At 47.6% G+C, this 20712-nt stretch overlaps 1 long non-coding RNA gene across 1 annotated transcript; it reads left to right on the forward strand.

Moving 5' to 3' along the window:
* The first annotated feature begins 548 nt into the window (after positions 1-548).
* On the forward strand, positions 549-8666 carry LOC109370143 (uncharacterized). The gene is made up of 3 exons (XR_014886649.1): positions 549-1069; positions 1143-1314; positions 6389-8666. It is a non-coding gene; the product is annotated as an uncharacterized LOC109370143 (long non-coding RNA).
* The last annotated feature ends 12046 nt before the right edge of the window (positions 8667-20712 follow it).

Genomic DNA, 20712 nt, shown 5'->3' on the forward strand with positions numbered 1-20712 from the left:
ACCTCTGTTTTAAGCACAGGGGCTCCTCTCTCCGACACATCGGGTTTTGCTGCTATCCCTTTGCTTGCTCTGGTCCCAGCAGGTACGACTCGTGGGCTGATGTTCGTGGCACAGCCCTGGCTGCACGCAGAGTGCTGCATCCCTCCGGGCTGCCAACTCAGCAGGGCTGAGGGACGGCCGGGCAGGGAGCGGCCCCTCACGTCGTGCATTGCTCCTGGAAGGCGGTCATTTTTTCCCCTCTGCACTGAACACTTATCACAGCTGTGTGCTGCACGGAGAGGCAAAGCTAGACGGGGTGCTGGGGGAGCACTCAGCAAAGGTCATCCTGTTTAACACTTTATTTCCTGTCTTCGAGTTTCAATTAATTTAGATTGCGATTTCTAAACAGAACTTTCAGCCAACGAGAAGTGGACAAAGTTCCTGTGTTTCCCTGACAATTTCCTACCTTACGTAGGGATAAACACATTCTTCCTTATTTCCAGCGTTCCCCCAAGATGGCAGTTCTCTTAACGCTGCACACACCAAGGGGTGAAGCAACCAGCACACAAAGTATGAGCAGGAGGCCTTAACCCAGCCGGGGAGCCAGCCCAGCCCCAGCCAGCAGCTGCAGGAGAGAGCAGACCCTGCTCTGCCCCCCGTGCAGGGCTGGCTGCCCATGGGAGTGAGTGTTTATAAAGCCACCAAAAATAGCCCACCGGATAGCACACGTGCTCAAGGGATAATTTGCAATGTATGCAGTGAAGACTGAGCACAGCAAAACCAACCAACAACAGAGCCAGCTGTGACCACCAGCAAGGTGTTCATCTGTGAGGACACGGGCACCCGGACAGGCAGCGCACCCATACAGAGTGCTGTGTGAGGTTAACAGAAGCCTGCCTTGTTTCTGCTGTTTGTCAGGAAGCACAGACAGCCAGGTACGAGTTCGACATTACCTACACATCAAGAAGCCTGACTGGGAAAAAAAAAAAAAAAAAAAAGATCATCAATAATAAGCAATGGGGTAAAAAACCTGAGCAGTTTTCAGTGCGGTGTTGAAGAACCAGCCAACTTCACTGCAAATTCATGGAAGGTGAGCATATTTCCCATTCTCTCTCTTGCTGTTATATCACCAGATTAATTTTCCACTCTGGTTTTAATCTCAGCTCACAAGGACTGAGAAAAAAGTGGAGTGCTCGGACACCTCTAACTAGAGCAAGCCCTGCCTCAGCTTCCCCGGCACGCATCTGCCTTCTTGCAGTTTCATTTCCTTAAAGGAAATAGACTCATTCTGCTTTGAGACCTTTTATTTCTCCTGGGCGTACATGCCACAGAAAGGTAATTAATATGTAATCACAGACTAATTAAATATGCTCTTTTATGTTTTGCATTCATAAATCACACCTAACAGCCTGAACTCTCAGGTCAATGGACATCTTTATCCCCTTGTGTTGTCAGATTTCTGTATTCTATCACAGTCCTGCTTTAGATGCCTCACAAAAGGCACTTTTGGGCAGCATGCTGTGTTTTAGGTAGGTGAGAGCAGGCTGAGCATCTCCCCAAAGAGAAGACAAGAGGTCCCATGGCAGGGAGCATCGCTTGGTGATCCTACAGCCTTAAGCTCTTCCAAAAAGTCTCACGGAATCAGCACAACCCCTTACCAAATAATCAAACGGTGATGTGCAGTGACTTACCCCCACCTAAGTCACCATTTTACCAAATTTATTTCTCCCTGATCTCACCCACCTGCAGGGAAGCTTTCTTTCACTGCCAGGATCCGCAAGGGCCAGATGCACTGCTGGGATGTTCAGTGCTTCCAGCCTTCACAAATCAATGGGATTTCAGCAGAAAAAAAAAGAATAGAAACTTCACTGCCTGCCTGACTTGTGCCCACAGAGCTCTGGGGATGTCAAACAGAGCCCACCTCCATGCAGAGCTGGGGCTCTCCTGGCAGGCTGTGTCCCCAAGGCTGTGGGACGCCTCTTCCCAGTGTGAGCACCGATTCACAACGTGCTCTGTAACCTGGGGAGCACTGAAAAGAGAGGCTCTCACTACCTGACTGCTGAAGCCTTGTGTGAATCACCAAACTATCACAACAATCCGGAATAATTGGCAGTTTTCCACTTGAAAAACCTATTTTACTTCGCTTGTCTGCTGGGTCTGAAAGGAACTGTTTTTGTACAACATCCAGAATTCCAGGAAAACCCGCAGCCCCCATTGCACAGTAAGTTCTCAGTTTCAGAAACAATCTCTACTAACCAGATAAGAGTCCTTTTAGTAATTCTGCTGCCTGTGTCGCCTTTGCCTTCTAACGGTAAATCTGTGCAGCAGCTGCACCACGCGCCCTTCCCTTCCTAATGAACTCCTTAATGAGGCTCACAGCCTCCCGCTGACCTCGGGGCAGCTTCCCTTTGCCCTTCCACCCCCGTTCCACCCCACACCCAACCCATCACCCCACAGCTTCCACAGGCAGCAGAAGCCCCACAGAGCTGCTCCCATAAGAAAACAGGCACCGATGGATCGAACCCAGCATGAAGGGTTTGCTCCCCCAGAGCAGTTAAAGATGAGGGCAAAGGCACTGCTTCCTGCAAAAAGATCATGGACACAGTGATAACAATCCATCCTCACGCACATGCAGTGTATTGAAGGTGTAAATACCACATTTGTTACTGCTGATCTTGGGGCAGCGGTTTTGGAAGTAGTGCTGGCTCACCGACCAGCACAGCAAACTACAGCCACAGATTTGTCACCTTCAGCCCAGGCTGGTCTCTGTAGATTTCCACCATCAGGCAAGCTGCTGCCCTGCCAGTGAGACTCTGAGCACTTGAAGTTTTCAAAGCAAGATTAAAAATTATTTGAAAATTTCTCTAGCAGTTATAGCACTGAGTTTTCTATAGAGTGTAGCACTAAGTATAAAGCCTAATACTACGCAACTTTTCTAGATGAAATCTCCTTGCCTTACAAGAGCAGACGACAGCACGTGGCCTTCTCCCCCCCCCTTCTTCCCTTTGCTATTTATTCCACTTTGCACTGCACAGAGCATCCCAAATGCAGCTAATTGCCCAGGCTCAGCCCGGCTGCCCAGCAGTGCAGCTCCCTGCAGCAGCCACGCAGCACTGCTGCTCACACAGGAGCTGATGGCACAGTGACACCCAGAGCAGCTGCAGGGCCAACAGTAGGGCAGGGTCTGGCTTTATCCAATTCAGAACCTTTTCCCTGTCTATAGGAAGCTTGCATGCCTGAGCACATGGCCGTGCAGGACCAGCACAGATGAGGTCATGCAAAGGAAACAGAACTGAAAATCCTCTTCTCCCAGCCCAGCAATGGATAGGAGGTGGCACAGATCAGGCTGTGGAAGAGCAGCTAAGGGCAAGAGCTCCCTGCTCAGTCCCACAGGTCCCCTACAGAAGGCACACAGCACCCACACAGGGGCCAGGCAGCACGGAGCAGTGAGGTGCAGGCAGCACAGCATTGCATTGCTCATGGAAAGCACACCAAGCAGTAAGGGGAGATAGCCCAGAGAAAGCACGCTGAGGTCATGGAGAAGGAACGCTTGGACTACAGTCATTTCATTTAGGAGAGTTTAAATAGTTGCTGAATGACACTGAGAACTACTAAGCTAATGGCCTCAATGACCTTTGGGAAAACGTGTAAACTAATCTTGGGGAGAACAGCAGCAGTGCAGGGCCTGCAGCACACAGGTGGCTGTGGGAGGGGTGCAGGGGTGCCCCCAGAAGGAGTGCTGCGGCTCCAGCCAGGGGCAGCAAACCTCGGGAAGAAGAGCTGGGGGTGCGCTGGGGTTAGAAAAGGCACCAGCCGTTGGGTATGGAGCGACAGAACCTGGGCTCACACAGCAGCACAGAAGGGCAGGGCACTGCTCCCTCGTGGGCAGCACACGTACCCCTCTCTGGGGCTGGTGCCACGCAGGCAGCACAGCACACAGCAGGCTGCCCTCCAGCTGAGCTGCCGCTGCTTTGGAAAAGTTCAGAATCTGCACTGAAAAGATATTTCCTTGTTTAGTTTTATCTACTAAAGCTTTCCTTGCTTTAGTGATTATTTGTTAAAAAACAAAGATATTTCCAACTAAACGCAGCTCAGAGAGTTAACCCAGCTTTAAAGTAGGTCTGTAAGTTCTCAGGAGAGCGTAAACTGCTGGTAAACAATTCAGCACTGTTTCAGTAGAATTGTATAAGCAGATTTATGTGTATATAATCAGATAAAAGTGCCAAATATAAGGTGCTCTCAGGCAGTTTCCATATACAATGTGGATTTCCCCACACCTCCCATGAATAGAAGCACTGTAATAGGAAGGGGCTGCTGGTGCTAATGCTCATGAGCAGCCAGGGAGGTTACAGGGAGAGCTATTGGTGGCAGTGGTTGGGTTTTCTGCATGGCAATTAAACATTTCTCAGTATGTGAAATGAAGGAAACAAAGCAATGTTCAAATGACCCCTTAAACTTCATAGTCCAAGATGTTTAAAAAAAAATCTTTCATCATATACTGATAGAGAGCAGCTGCTGCCACCCCAAGCAGTAGTAATTCACAGACCTGAGACGCACGTGGTTTTCACTTGTTTTCTGATTCCATCAAAAACACACGCTTACCATGGCAACCTCTTCATTACGTGTCAGGATACAATTCAAGCAGGAAGGGTTCTCTTCAAGAGCCCTCTAAGGTCACTGTTGCACTAGAATCTTTCAGGGACAGAACGTACACAGCTCATGGAGAGAGGTGCTTTGTGACGCTATAAAGCCAACAGAGCGCATTACTTTTGCAGAAGCAGACTAACATTTTTCCTTGGGTGGAAGTTCTTCTTCCCCCTCCCAAACACATAACAGTTCCAGGACAGGTGATCCTCCCCCTCTACTCTGCCCTGGTGATGCCTCATCTGGAGTACTGTGTCCAGTTCTGGGCTCCCCAGTACAAAAAAGACAGGGATCTCTTGGAAAGAGTCCAGCGGAGGGCCGCAAAGATGGTGAAGGGCCTGGAGCATCTCCCCTATGAAGAAAGGCTGAGTGAACTGGGTCTGTTTAGCCTTGAGAAAAGACGACTGAGAGGGGACCTGATCCAGGTTTATAAATATCTGAGGTGTGGCGGCCATAGTGGTGAGGCCAGTCTCTTTTCAGTGGTACGTGGAGACAGGGCGAGGGGAAACGGACATCAGCTGCAGGAAGTTTCACACAAATGTGCGTAAGAACTTCTTTAGGTGAGGTGACGGAGCACTGGAACAGGCTGCCCAGGGAGGTTGTGGAGTCTCCTTTTCTGGAGATATTCAAGTCTCGCCTGGACGCCTACCTGTGCGACCTGGTGCAGGGAACCTGCTTTGGCAGGGGGTTGGTCTCGATGATCTCTAGAGGTCCCTTCCAACCCCTACAATTCTGTGATTCTGTGACATTTGTAAAGGCCTTTCCATGGCTAAAAGATTAAAAAACAGGGAAACCATATGCATGTATGCATATGTACCTATATTTATACATCTAATACATATTGGTATGTGTTCCAAGGGTTTAAAGAGATACATGGTTGAAAAGAAAAAAGAGAACAGACCGTTTAAATTTGCACCTCAACAGACTTCATGGTGGGAATACCTGATAGCATCCAGACATTCAATCTGGATCTCAGGCTTGCTTTTCCTATGAAAACAGAAATGCTGACTAACCAGGGGGTGCCAGCAGTCCCTGTGCAATGATGACTGGCCTGGGCACAACACCTGGGGCCCTGCAAAGGCTTTCCTCAAGAAACGAGCACAGCAGTAGCCCAATGAGATAAACGAGAGGCAACAACTCTGCAGCTGAAACATCTTTCCACAGAGCATACTTAGTTGCAATATGATTAAATAGTTTTAGAATACACACAGCTGAAGGGACAACAGAACAAACTCCCACTGAACAAAGCCCACTACTGACAGCAGCCTGCACTCTGATTTACTGCTCACCTCAGTGATGTTATAAATCCATTTGGGAATACATCGTCCCAAAGGATGGTAAGCTGGTGAGCAGAGCTTACTGCCCCACTACAAACTCCTGTGTGCAGCTTTGCCACTGGGCAGTGCTTGCAGGCACAGCTGGGATGCTGCCTATCTGGCTTGGGGTTCCTCACGCGTTGCTCTGCTCTGTCAACCTGCTTCCCCTAGCTGACTGCCAGCCTGCACCCCAGCCCAAGCCAAGTTGGAGGCTGCAAGCCTGGTTTTGTGTTTGCTTCATGCAGAAAAATCACAGTTCACTTCCCCAAAGCCAAAACCCAAGAGAAAGCAGCATTCATGAAATTCTACAAGAGTTAAAACAATTTGTAGAACAAGCACGTTCAGATCCGAGATGAAAGGCAAAACCAGGTAAAGGAACGATGCTTTGCTCAACAAGATTCTGCATTTCATAGGAAACTTCTGAAGAAATGCTCTTTTCATCTTTACAGAAGGAAGACGCACACCAGTGTGGGTGCCGAGGAGCTCTGAGCAGGACAGACAGGAGCCCTGCAGCACATGGGGTGCACTGTGGGATGCTGCCAGCCTGGGACTAACATTGCTGCGTGATGGAGAGAGTAAACACCGTCGTGACAGCTCTCAGTGCCTAGGAAGCAGTTTCAGAAGTGGAAGTGCCAGCACCTGAGAGCATCACTAAAACAGTACCATTGCTGAGAAGCATTCTGCATGGCTTGAGCTGCATGGCTTCTCCAGACCAAACTCTGTCCAATAAACTTAAAGACTTCCTCTGCACGTAAAGCTGGGCGTGAAGACTGCATTTGGGATTTTGCATGGCAGCTTACCTGAAGCAAAGGAAACTTGCCAGAGGTGGGCTAAGGAGCCAGGAGTTCCTTGCTCTGTGGGCTAACAAGCAGTGGTGTCACAGCAGCAGCTGTGCCCAGTGGGGTCACGGCAGCAGCACCATCACACACCAAACACTACAGTGCTCCATCACAGACCTCCATTGGCACAGCCATACACCAGGGAGAGGAATCAGAAGCACATCCCTGAGGGTTAAGCTGAGGACACTGCTCCTGACTGCCTTTAGATCATCATTAATTCAAGGACATTGAAAAAATATATATATACTTTAATAAAACATAAGCCACAAGCCTTTCTATTGCAAAAAGAATGGTTGGATGCCACATCGCTGGGGCACTGCAGCACCAGGAGGTGGAGATGCCTCACACCAGAGCAGAGCTGTGCAGATGAGGGCAGCCTGCAGTGCTGCTGAGCACCATAACTGAATTTCAGCCTTTTTGCTGGAATAATTCATCTCTGGCACTTTAGGAAGTCACCAAACGGAACTGAGTAAAGAGAAATAATTGCCTCCTATCCAAATGAATACAGATGTATGATTAACAAGACACGGAATTTTTATAATTCTCTATATAAATAGAGTTGCTGCATACAGGCAGAGCCTGTGAATCATTCATTTGCTTTATGAGATTGAATAAGCTTCAGCTCTACCAACACGATCATCACCAAAGAAACAAGAGCAACACTGCGAGAAATTGTTCATCATGGATTCATTTAACAGCATTATTGTTTCAATTAGACAGAAACCAAAATGTGTAACTTCAAGTTAATCCAGAAATGATCAGTTTTAGGTGAGGTGTAAGACAGCAACGCTGTCCTAACACCAACATGCTGAGCAGTGCCTCATGCTCCTCACAAGGAAGCCAGCAGGAACCCGAGGAAGAACGCCACACACTGTGCTGCCCAAGATATCCCACCCCAGCTTTCCATGGAAGCCCATCTTCAGAGCAGCTCCAGCTCCACTGTGCCCCCCGCCGTGCTGCAAGCAGCTCTCAGAGCAAACTGAGCTGTGTTGTGCGCTGCTCTGGAGATGTGTTTGCTTTTTGGCTTCATAAATAACCACCCTGGGATTTGAGCCCAAACATCCCTCCCACGGGGCTGTCCCCATAAAGTCCCAGATGTGAGAGCCCTCAAGAGGTGAGGGGTGCAAAACACCTTTACTGACTCAGTCAGCACAGGAGTGCGAGGGGAAAAATCCCTCCCTGCCTCAGGAAGAGATCAGAGCCATAAAAATCAGCACTCCCATTTACTTATACCCCTTTATCACAGCGTCCTTAGGCTGCACACCATGCTGAGCCCTGCTTACTAACAGCTTGGTGCAGCAGCTCCTCTTGCAGGAGGAGCTCTCAGCCCCAAATGCCCAAGCCTGGCTGCTGGCACACAGCAGCCCAAGAGCTGCAGAGCCATCGCAAAAGTTACTGGTAGCTGCAAAACGATTAAGAGCACTAAAATATTTGAACGGGAAGCAGTCATCACAACAGGAAACAACTGCAAACTGACCCATGGATTTCTCTAATTCAGCCTGGCTCCAACAATTTTCCATTTTGGTCATTTTCCCTTTTTGGTGACAAGGTTTGCCAGACTGGCACAGCGTCAGTGCCAGCAGAGCAGCATTGCACACTGCTCCAACGCTGGGAAGCAGCACAAGTACAGAGCACAGCACCTCTCACCTTCACCCAACTCCATGCAGCATCACCCACATCCCCTCTGCTTTAACCAAAGCCCTGCGGTGAGGGCTGTCACAGCACTGCCTGCTCCTTCCAGTTCCGGGCAGGGAGAGCCCTGCGACTCCTTAAATCTCAGGATGGTCTTAAATTATTTTCCTAATTAGGCCTTTGAGTTTTGTGAAGTTATTTCTGGCTGCCCAGGATTGTTACTCATTAAAAAAAAAAAAAAAAAAAAACAACAAAACCCCTTTAGATCTCCAGTGACATACAGTACAATTTTATTGACTTTGTCCTTCTGCATGCACTGCTTGACTCCAGGGAGGCTGCGGAGGGAATTACAAGTCAGGCCAGCACATATTTCCAGTTACAACAACCATAAGAACTTTTAAAAATACATAATTCAATACTAAATGCATCGTTTAGAAAAGCCCGCACTAATTAGCTGAGAGGGACGAGGCCGCAGAACAATAGCGGGTACAGAATTCCATACCCACTATTGTTGGAAGGGCCTAAAGAAATGTTTGTGTTCTTCTGGAAGCCCAGTTCTTAATTTAAAGAACATCCAGAAATATTCCAATGGGTGTTTCCATTGGATAGGGGAGCACTGTGAGGTACCGGGGCTCAGCAGCCCACAGCCCAAAGGGGACTCTGAGCTGTTCTTATCACATGGATTTTATTTGGCCATCAATTAAACTGCTGCCTTACAGTGAGAAAATACCCATAAGCTGAAGTTGGGCAGAATGGAGACAGAGCACTTGGTAATGCAGAGGTTGGGAGTCTGGGGGCACAATGGTCAGCACAGCACATAAGGAATCCCAGCTCAGAGTTCCACAAAGAGGAGGAAGAAAAACTAATGAAAAAAATAAGAGATTTTTCCAGAATTAGGAAAAAGTTCCACTCGACTAGCAAACATTACTGCTGTGGTGTGAACGGGGCTCCAAATCACTTTTTGATGAGCAGGTTTGGAAGATCCCACTCAAAAAACGTATTTTCTCAATAATGAAAAGGAGTACAGTATATTTTTTTTCCACATTAGAAAATTGAGGCCAGCCAATAACTTTCTATCATTTCTAACAGTTATAACCAGCCATCGGGGAATAAACAGTTTATTGTCCAAAATTCTTCACATACAACGTGTCATTTCCTATTGCTCTCAGCTGAGGCTTGAATAAAGCAGCAGAAGTGAGCACTTCAGCAGCTCAGGCGCACTAGCAGCAAGTGAATGAGTTAATCCAGCAGGTCATGAACTTGTGCAATTGTTTCTTGCAACGCAGTGAAGCAAAAGGCATTGAGCAATGGCAGCAGAGGTGAGCTGTAGCAGGGGAGCTGGGCAGCAGTGCCAAGCTGCTGGGGTGAAGCGGCAGCTCCAGGCTGGGTGCTGGGCTTTGGGTGCTGGCACTGTGCACAGACCCAGCCCAGGCTCCCCAAGAACTCCACAGTCTGCTCAGGGTGATGGCCTGTAACAGCTGCCCTGTTACCGAAGCTGCTGCTGTTCTGCTGGCCGCTCACCTGCTTGCCAGAATAGGAAAACGACATTGAGCAGCAGGAATGGACTTTGCACAGCTGAGGGACCCCTCCCTTGCACAAGGACTTTACTTCTACTCCCCAACTGCAAAATAGCTCAGCTGCTTTCTCTTTCAGGATTTTTCAAAAACATTTATAGTGAACATATACGTATGTGCATATATGCCAGCTTGCCCTTCGTTGTCGCATTTGTGACCAACATTTATCAGATTTTAAGAGAGAGAGCATCCATGTGACATACAGAGGAAAGAGGAGCAGCTGCTGCTCCAGGGTTGAGGCCACAGCACTGTGCCCACAGGCTGGATTGTGAAAGCCCCTGGCTGGAGGGCTTTCAGTGATTTTCTATGGGCTGAACTGATCTTTAAAAAAAAAAAAAAAAAAAAGCAAGCCACTAAAGAGATCCCAGCCCTGACCTTCCCCACAGCCATGCTGAGGTGTCTTGCACCCATAAATCCTGTGAAGGAGCACACTGGTGGCACACCACAGCTTCTGAAGCAGCCCCCAGCTTATGGAACCTCTCCAGCACCAGTGCTCCACAAAGCTGAGCCCTGGGAGCAGCCCCCAGGCCAGGAACCCACCCCTCCTAGAGCAGAAGTGCCTGCACACACCCAGCAGGGCGCTGAGCTCCCATGCTATAGGCATGATTCCGGTGCTGTCTGACGGGATGTGCATGCACATCCACAAGTTGCAGTTCTCCCTTGTTTTCCCCCTCTCCTTAAAGCACACTGTTGTGCCCAATGCACATTGAAAGCAAATTTCAAACTCATGAAGTCTTCAGAAAATTACATTCTTGTGTTCCAGCCAGCCCAACTCAGTTCAAGGGAATACAGTACTTTGATAACATGGTTAGGGCTTAGTGTGGCTGGATGAGTAATAAATTGGCCAAGAAATGAAACTTATTTGAAAACTATCCTTTCAGGAGAGAAACTCTTTGAAGAAAGCTTTCACATTCTCTAGAACTTAGAGATAATTTGAACTTCACAACCACCAAACCAAGAAAGCACCAAGCCAAAAACACAAGTTTCTTCTATGCACTTCCAAAAGCACGCAGAGAAGCTGGGGCTGCACAGTGTGTGACAGCTCTGCCAGGAGTAGGAGACCCTTAACTAAGCAGCAAGAGTCCTCCTGCAGATCTCCTCTCCCATAGCAGGGACCTGGCCGAGTGATGCAGAAGGAGAGAAGCAGCAGAGATGTACTGCCCACTCAGCTCCATCATCCCCAGTGCCCCCAGCCCTGTGCCCTGCACCAAGAACTAGCTGGGCTCGCAGAGCTCTGAGACTCTGGAGATTAAGTTCCCAAACCAACCTAGTCCAAAGCAGGACAACCCCATTGTTCACCCACTATACAGAACCAGGAATCACCTTCTTAACATCATTCTACAGACAGTTCCAATAAGCTTACACAGGATCCTGAGCCTAGGAGCCAGGCTCCCTACTGTTGGACACCCCAATGACTTACCTTCTGTTCCACCTTCTGCAGCTCCTCAGGTCTCCACCCACATATTCCCACTCCAAGCTCTTCCCAGAGCCCCTCTGCCTACTCCCATCCTTTCCCTTTTTATCCATGCCTGTTACTCAGTTGCCATCAGCTGACCTTCCAGGCCTACAATCTCTCCTTGATCTCCTTCACCTGCACCTTACAGGTGTATTTCGCTCACAAGGGCTTGCATTGCTCATAGAGAGGAATTAGTGCCTGCCATGGAGGTGGAGCTTCTGCATAAACTGTCACAGGGGACAGTATTTTCCTATAGGAAACACATGTATTTATAATCAGAATTTACCTTTAATATCCATTAAAACCACAAAAATGGAGGAGAGGAGGCAGCGTTGGCTGTCTGGCAGCCCCAGCACAGCAGGACACCCATGGCACATGCTTCTCACCTCCCTGTGCACTGCTGTGTGGGAAGGGATGCAGAACACACCCAGAACGTTTCGAGGCAGTTTGAGCATCTGACTATGGCTTGGATGCTCATCAGCTTGATTTGTGGGACGCATACAAAGATAAATGAGATAAATGCAACAATATATTCTTGGAAGACTATGATTCTGATAAGATTAGGGATGCTAAAATATTGGAGCCCTGGGATTAGCAGCCTGAACTAATATTGCAATTGTCATCACGTTAAGGGGACCTCAGGAGAATGGAATATTGATACAACTGTGGTGTGAAATCAAAATATTGTCATTTATAAAGGGGAAAAAAAATGTCCCTGGCGCTCAGACAGCTAGTTAGGCGTGAGTGCAGCACATCCAAACCGCAGTGTTAGAAAAGCCCCAAGAGATGTGATATTCTACAAATACAACTGTTTAGTATAGTCAAATAACCAAAAAACAAAAACAAAAACAAAAAAACAAAAAAACTCCACACTCCTCAATCAGTTATTTAAATAACTGTAGGGGCCTTTTGTTCCATCTGCTTTTCCTTTGGTACTTTTTACTCACTGTGCTGAGGGGACAGGCCTTCATGGGGCTGCAGTGCGTCCCCATGGGGCTGAGAGGGCCGATGTGGGGTCACCTGCTGTGCAAACAGCTCGAGAGCCGTCCTTCAGCAGAGAGATGAACGGGGCAGTTGTCATGCTGATTATTAAAGAGATGCAAACTTTTGCCCACAGAATCCATCATAGAGCTGACAAGTAAGGTAAGGAAGCAAAAAGAGTGCGTGCATCTCTGTGGCTCGAAGGGAAAAGAAGCAAATTGGTATTTTACCCACTCATATTTAATCCAACCTCAAAGCCTCGTTATTACAGTCGCTGGGTGCAATTAGGATTACAGTACTGGGTCCATGGAGCACACAGAGTGCTGCGGCCATTCCAGCACTCGCTCTCAGCAACACACCGCTGTAAGTGGAAATGCAAACACTGTATGCTCTTATTGAGGTTGCAATTAATGTATTTGGGAAAGGAGCCAATGAAAGTTATTTTTTACAACAGTGAGCCTTTATATAAAGTTGGACGACTTAAAAGCATGCATGCCATGTAAAGGCAGAGAGGGAAGTGTCACGCTTATTTATGAACAGTCAAGCTTGAGTAGGCTTTCATAAAAACTCTCAGTAATGGTTTCTAACAGTGAGGCTCAGCGTAAGGACCAGAGGTTCATGTCTGCTGAGGGCCCAACGAGGCACCCCTGAGGCTGTGCTCTGGGCACTGGGACCCCTCGGGGCTGTCTGCCAGGACTGGACACCTTCAGGCGGTAGCATCCATCTTCCCCACAGACCATGCCCTCTGCTTCGGCTCCACACAAAATAAACCCGGCGAGTGCAGTTGTGGCTCCTGATTGTCCTCCACAATGGGCACCAGAGCACAGCAATGGAGAATGTTCACACCCAGAGGCATCCGGTGTCCCTGGCATTGAGCACATGCAGTGAGTGCTACCCCCACCCCCTGACAGCCGCCCACGGCCCACACGTCCTCCCTGCCAGCATCCTCACCCAGCGGGATGTGGGGACCCGCAGCCGGCAGGCTGGGAGCGGCCCCCAGCAGCATGGATCAAAGCAGCACCCGATGCTTGGTGGTACTCCTCGTGTGGAAGCATGTTATTAATATTATTAGAGTCACAATTGGATGAAATGTGTTTTGTGTAAGGAGGATTAACTGTACTCAGATTCAATTGGCCCATTGCAACACAGCGGGGTTTTAAATCCTTGGCTTTGCAGGCAAAGGATGGTTCCCAGGGCTGTGCTTTGCAGGAGGGCCGTGGGGGCTCCCGTGTGTGGGCAGCCACAGCTCCCAGTGGCAGCAGGCACCTGCTGGGGGCTGAGAGGGCAGGGTGAGACTCACCACCCATCAGGAGGAGATGACTGATTTTCTTTCAATGAAACGAGATCCTCTTCCTCCTTCTGGTCTGGGATCCAGCAAGATCAACAGAAAGACTCAAATGGACCGCGGTGGGCTTTGCACGGTGTCACTTTGTGGTTTGCTCCAGCAGAATGACACACTTACGTTGGGACAGGGAGGCTGTGGGACTTCCGAGGAACAGGGCTGTTTTTCAGAAAAAAAGGATGTTTACCTGCGCTTTCTCTGCTGCTAAGGCAACTGAAAGACAGTGCTGTTGTTTTGTTTTTAATTGAAGTTTTTAGCATTCATCTCAGTCACTGTACTGACTTTCTAATACATGCATAACTATTAAAATCACCGATATTTTGTACTGCCTGCTCTGCATTTACTCACTGCAACTTGCAGAGCTCTCTCCAGCGATCTGGGCTGCAGGTTTCCAGCATCGCCGTGCCACATAATAAAACATACCAAAGTAGGGCAGAAACCCCCTGCATGAACCCGCTGCGTCCTGAAATGAGTGTGTGCACAGCTCAGAGCAGGCTTTATCATTAACGCTTACAGTACTCACGTATAACAAGGAACCTGCAGCAGTTCAGAGACATCCTGTGAACATTAATTCTCTGAATATCCCCTAATAGCCAAGTAGCACTTTCTTCCTTTCGAAATGCGGAGATTCATTCCTGGACGTGAGGATCAGCCCCCGACACAGGGGCGATGCGCTCCAGCTCAGAGCCCAGCAGCCCCGGCTGCACAAGGAGCAATCTGCAGAGCTGCCCTGCATGGCTGGTGGTCTACGGGGCAAGAAGGGGCTTTGGTTGGGCAGTGCAGCCCACTGGGACGTGCAGGGCAGGCGGCACCGCACAGAGAGCAGCCAATGCTGATGGGGAGCTGAGCAGCACAGCATACGGAGTGCAGCACACAATGCATTCACAGGGACCTTTCTCTTTAAATATTTTGCATACTAAATTTTAACTAGCTTCCCTCCCTGCACACACACCAACAAATAAATAAACTTTGTGAACTGAGCCAACCATCGCTCCAATCAGTCCCAGCTGTTATTTCCCCATCCTGTAAGGCCCAGTCGGCAGCACTCAGCAATGGGTTACACATGGCCTCGTGCGAGGAGACACGAAATAATTGCTTCAATCTGAATGGAGAGGCACTAATTTTGTTCATATATTATTCAGAATGACAGGGACATTTCTGTAATATTTCCTGACTTGTTCAATATTCTGGAGAAGATGGAGCAAAAAATACATTTGCAGCCACTGGAGACAGAATGAACTCCTTTTGCTGAACCTCTTCCTACTTTTTCTGTTTGTTTTTAACATTTCCACATCAGAGTTTATAGATGCCACTTTTACAGCTCAGATTCAGTCTGACTGCAGGTGTTAGAAGGACGCTCTGTAAGGCAACGTGACCTACACTGATAGGCGGTGTCACTGGAAGATAAATGACTTTTTCATACTTCTTCTTCCACTGTTTATCTCAGAAAGAAGGAAAAGGTTCTTTTGGTGTCCCAGCAAGTAATACGTTTGGCAAAGGACTCTAAGGAACTCAGTTTGGAGAGGACACCTTAAGATGTCAGTGATCAGATGCACCACTGGCTGTGTGTGCCCATGGACATCACTGCTTAGCACTGCCCAACATTAAATGCTGTGTTCTGTCGCAGTGGGGTAGAGGGAAGAATTAAAACCTTAGATGAATCTCTTTGTATAAGCCTCAAAATTCTCCTGGTGACTGAGCAAGCACTGGGCTTCTCAGATTTTCTGTGCTTTTAAGAGCTTGGGCAAGGAACAAAGAATGAACTAATTAGACTCAATGTACAGTTTTTGTTATAAAAAAATAATGTTCAGAAAGTATCTAGAAATAGCCCGTTTGTGATGAAAAATGCTAATTTCTACATGTGTGAGTGAATAAACCTGAACAGCCCTCGAGATCCGACAGCTGCAGCCACAGAACGCGGCTGCCTGCTCCTGCCTCCGTCCCATCCACAGAGCGGGGGTCAGGGCAGGTCAGGAAGTGCAGGAGGACATGAAGATAAAGTATGCGGAGCCTATTTACAAGTACTTCCCTTTCCACGCATCCTTATCTAGTTTCAACAACCCTTATCAGCATGAAATTCCCACCGCCCTCAGAGGCCGCAGGCAGGGAGTGAGGCGGAGCGGAAGGGAATGCTGATGGGGAGGGCATTGCTCTCAGGCAGGGGATGCTCTCCAGGAAGGGATGCTCTTGGGGAGGGGAAGTCCTGGTGAACAAGTGGGTGCCAGAATTTAGGAAGTTGTGCTTTAGACTTGAAATGAGAAATTAGCAAATGAATCAAAGGATGCACAGCTCAGTTATGTCCCGTGGGTAAGCTAGGAAAAGATAGACCAGGTTGTCTGGTCAAACCCAGCCAAAAGGAAAGAGGCAAAAAGCTGAGCAAAAGCAGAAAAATGAAGCCCTTTCTCAAAACCTCAGTACTACAGAACTGCTTATTAGGCATCAGGCATTGGCCTGAAAAATAAGACTTTTCTTTTCATAGCAGATCGGTGAGTTGGCAGGTGCCTGCCAGTGCTGCACCCACGTGGCACCAGGTGCCACTCCACAGTTCTCAGTGATTAATTACAGCCTTTGCAATTACTGCAGTACTACTCCGATTATTCAAAACAATTACATTTTGTTCATGGACTACTGAAAACTTACTTTGCTTATCACACTGCTTCCACAGCCAAACAACAAAGAGATGAGGGTGACACACATTTTTCACTCAAGCAGTCAGATGGTCCTTCAACTAGGAAAGCTCAAGAAACTTCTGTAAGGGAATGCATGGCTTCCCATCAGCAGAGCTTGCTCACACAAGCTCCGTGTTCGCTCAGTGCTAGAAGTTCACTAGAAGTTCTCTATGGAAAATGTGCAAGCTACAGGAAGGCGAAGCCTGCAGGACTGAGCGGTGTCTCATGGACAGACCACCCAGCTGCAAGGGGTTCTGAAATGTCTGTTCTGATGCATTTCCCAGTCATGAGTATTTTACTGCAATTTAAGGGCTGAAGTAAAAACAACATATTGTCTTAAAACCAAAAGAAACTTATATGTCGTATGAGTCTTGGAAACAGAGCTAATAGAATTCATGAAATTCATGACTTTTTTGAATCCATGCAGAGCATGGATTCAAAACCTGAGCAGAGCATGAACAGAGCTCAGCTCAAACTGCATTTTTCTACAGTTCCTACCCTCTGGAGCCAGTCCATGCAGCCCGTAATGTGGGACAACAGCTTAGTCCCAAATCTAACCCTTATGCTAGCTAGTATACACTGGTTGGCTCCAACCTCAAACACAAGCGCGTGTTGGGTAAGGAGTCAGCTATGCAGGACAGTCTGTGAAATGCTCCGAGTACAACAGGCAGTTTTGCTATAGCACTCACTGAAAGCAAGCCAGACATTCTTCAGGAACGTATATGCAGCTATTCTCAGTTCTCTGGCCCTGCCTGAACCTCCGGAGTGTGCAGAGTGATGAGCCCTGGTGCTGGGACAGTCCTGCCTGTGCCGTGTCCCCATGTCCTGCTGTGCCGTGTCCCATGGCGTCCTGCCGTGGCTGTGCCACGTCCCTGCAGTTGTGCCGTGTCCCCGTGGCTGTGCCATGTCCCTGTGGCTGTGCTGTGCCCACATGGCTGTGGGCAGCTGCAAAGGGAGTGGGGCGTACCAGGCCTGAGCTGCCACAGAGGCTTCTTTTCCATGAACAGCACCCACAGCAATCTCTGGGCCAGCTCTGCTCTCATGGCACCACTCGAGCCCATACACGATGCAGCTCTGAGCCATCACCTGGTGATGCCGAGCCCTCCGTGTGTGGCTCCAGGATATTCAGTTGCTGTTACAACCAGGTGCTATTGCTGCTCATCTGGCCTTGTTTCCTCACTCAGCTGAGGAAAGCAGTCCTATAGATATGCCAGGTAAGGTTTTATTCCTTTAAAGAATAGATTCAAAAAGCCATCTGGAATATTTTTTTAAAATCAGCTCGAACTCCTCCAGCTGTTGTGTGACCTCATCCTTTATTAATTTCGTAGACTTATATTTACCATTGAGATCAACCCTACAAGTGTATAATTTCCTGATTTCTCTCCAGCTCCTTTATTAAAGATCGGGGTTAGATATCTGCTCCCCTCGAGTCCCCGATAACCCTTCCTTCTCCCACAGGAGTGGTTAAGGAGCGGATGATGCATCACACATTCCTTTATAGCAACAATAATTGTTCTGCTTCGGCAGTGACTGTGGTTACACGCTGCAGTTTTTCTGAAATTGTTTTTCTCCTTTCTCTTATTGCTAAGGAAGATATTGGCACCAAAATGTGATTTGAGAGCTCATGTTCTTATATTTTCCCATACCTGTCAGCACAGTGATGGCACCGCTGACATCTGTGTAACCGAATCCAGCGCTATAAACAGGAAGCAGAAGTGACAGCAGCAATTTCAATAGGGGCTTTTCTTCTGCTGAAGCCATTATTTCAGACAGGGCATATAAATCACACTGTGTCTGGTGTGTCCAGCTTCAGGTTGACGGCAGTCCTTGGCTGTGCCCTGGCCCTTTCCCTCCTGTCAGTCTGGCTGTTTTCCCCGAGGCACGTTTGGAGCCGACAGTTCTGTTTTGGGGGGAGGAAAATGGGATGGTGACAGTCGTTAAAAAGACCAAAAGATTATTTTTGTGCCTGTCGTGGGACATCTGTTCCTACAGAAGCTGTTCGTAAGCACTCCGCTCCCGGTATGGTGTCAGTTCTGCTCACCGGGGTCCCTCCCACCCCGGGCAGAGCCCTCTGTGTCCTCACGGAGGCTCCTCCAATGCTCCTCCAATCCCCAATGTGGGATACACAAAATATGAATCAGGACAAGCGGGCTGCAGCCCAGGCAGCAGGAAAGGGTGCATCGGGAACACAGAGATGGACTCCAATGTGTCCGTGGGCATAAAGTTGGGTGGTTTATAAGTATTTGCATCCTATAATTGTCTTTAGGATAGATCAGCTGGGTTAAACCACACTGGGGCCGTTTGTCTGTGAGGAACAGCAGAATTGTTAACAAGTTTCATTTCCACCACTCAAGCAGCTAATGGGCCGTCCCTGAGTCTGATCACACTTCTGCTTCCCAATGGCACTTCAGCAGGGAGCGCCTCTAATCTGACATGTTCTTTCAGCACTGTCTGTGGGAAACGGCTTTCCAGGCTATCTGAAGGTTCTGAGATGCATCTCAGTGGTATGAGACGGGACTCTTGAGGGATGGGAAGCAAAGCACATGGTCCTCACTGGTGGGATGAGGAAGAGAAAGCAGAGAGCTGAAAACGGTGTGGGTTTGGCTCCTAGTCTGAAAACTTCCTGGGGGCAGGGAAGGCAGTGAATGGGGTAGGGTCAGAACATCCAAATCTTCATGTTTTTCAAAAAGTTCCTTTCAAGTAGTGAAGCTACACCTGGATTTGCATTTGATGGTTCGTTTTGATTTTAATGAATCAATTCCAAACAGTCCCTGGTCTGAGGAGGAGAGCAGGGAAAGTATCAGCCCACAAGATAGTGACTTATGGATACGATCAAATGTTTAAACTTTCTTCTGTATCTATCTTCTTTTGGCTAGGAGGTTCTTTTTCAACATTTCTACCATATTACGGAGGACTACAACAGAAGAAAAGAAGACTGGGGAAAGAATGAGGGCAAAACTTCCCTATAGGTTACGTAAACTATGATAAACTACGATGCATTTTTGCGTTTGGGTTCCAAAGTCAGAGAGATATCAGCCTGAGATCCTGACCCCAGGAAGGCTTGGGTACCAGTGGTGGGACTTGGGCTCAATGCCGTTTCAGAACTCCTACTTCAGAATGAATGAATAACCACCAGAATCTTTCCAGCTCTGATAATAGATTTGTTTCTTTCCAATACACAATAGGAAAAAAAGATGCTTATCCTAAGTAATACTGAAGACCCTCGCTTCTCAACATGCTGAGGAGCATCATTTTTAGCGCCTTTCTATATTTTGAGCACATTTAATCAATATGGGACCTCATAGCTGAGTGCTAAAGCCTGTTCCCAGTGCTCAGTTGCCATCGGCCTCATCTCCAACCTGGAGAGGACTTTGTGCTAAATGCTCCACTCTGACTCCGTACATCTTGGCCCAGGCAGAGAGGACTTGTTGATGTGGTTGTGGAAACACAATGTGAGGTAGGGGATGAAATACCAAGGGAAGATTGGAGGATTTTAATAATGCCTATTTTTATATCTACTAGATGCCAACCATCTGAGCTAATAGAATATAATTGGAAGACTAGATTTAGTCATTTTCTTTATTATTAGGTCTTGATGTACTTCTGTCAACTCCAAAATACTCATTACATGTAATTAGGGAGAAGATTAGAGTGCCGTTAAGATGCAGAATAATGATGCAGCTCAACAAGGGCCGGTGAAAAAAACAACCCACTTAGGAGAATGTCTCAAAAGTGCTGAACAGAAGAGGGCATTTTAAAAAAATGGGGAAGATGAGAGCTGGTGCTAAATAATAAAAACGAGACTTTGAAGCGGGAGAGAGTTGATATGCGGAATCAAAGCATTTGATGACTATACCTCCCTCTAAAATGAATCCCTTGTGTTTATTTAGATGGTTGAAGTAACATCAGCGAGATAATTCCCAAAGAACCATCCTCTGTGTCTTTTTCATAAACTCCCACCCTAAATGGCATAATTAATTTCACAGTTGTATAGAGGAATAATAAAAAAAATCCATCCTTCGGGAAATAGGTGGTAATTTCTATCTGATAGAAATTGTGATTAGACACAGCATATAAAACTTTCTGATAATTTATTCGCCAGAAATTGCCATATTATACCTATCAGGGGGCTGGTGATATGAAACTTAACAAGCTGATATTTCACTCTGATTTCCTTGAGCGTGGTCCAATTTATTAAATCAAAATTGTAGATTAGCTTTAATACGAAAAAAGATTTTTGTATTTCAGAGTAATGTATGTCAGAACTCAAGGAAGAGATA

The sequence above is a fragment of the Meleagris gallopavo genome, chromosome 15, assembly GCF_905368555.1.
Source record: "Meleagris gallopavo chromosome 15, MGAL_WU_HG_1.1, whole genome shotgun sequence".
NCBI classification, from domain to species: Eukaryota; Metazoa; Chordata; class Aves; order Galliformes; family Phasianidae; genus Meleagris; species Meleagris gallopavo.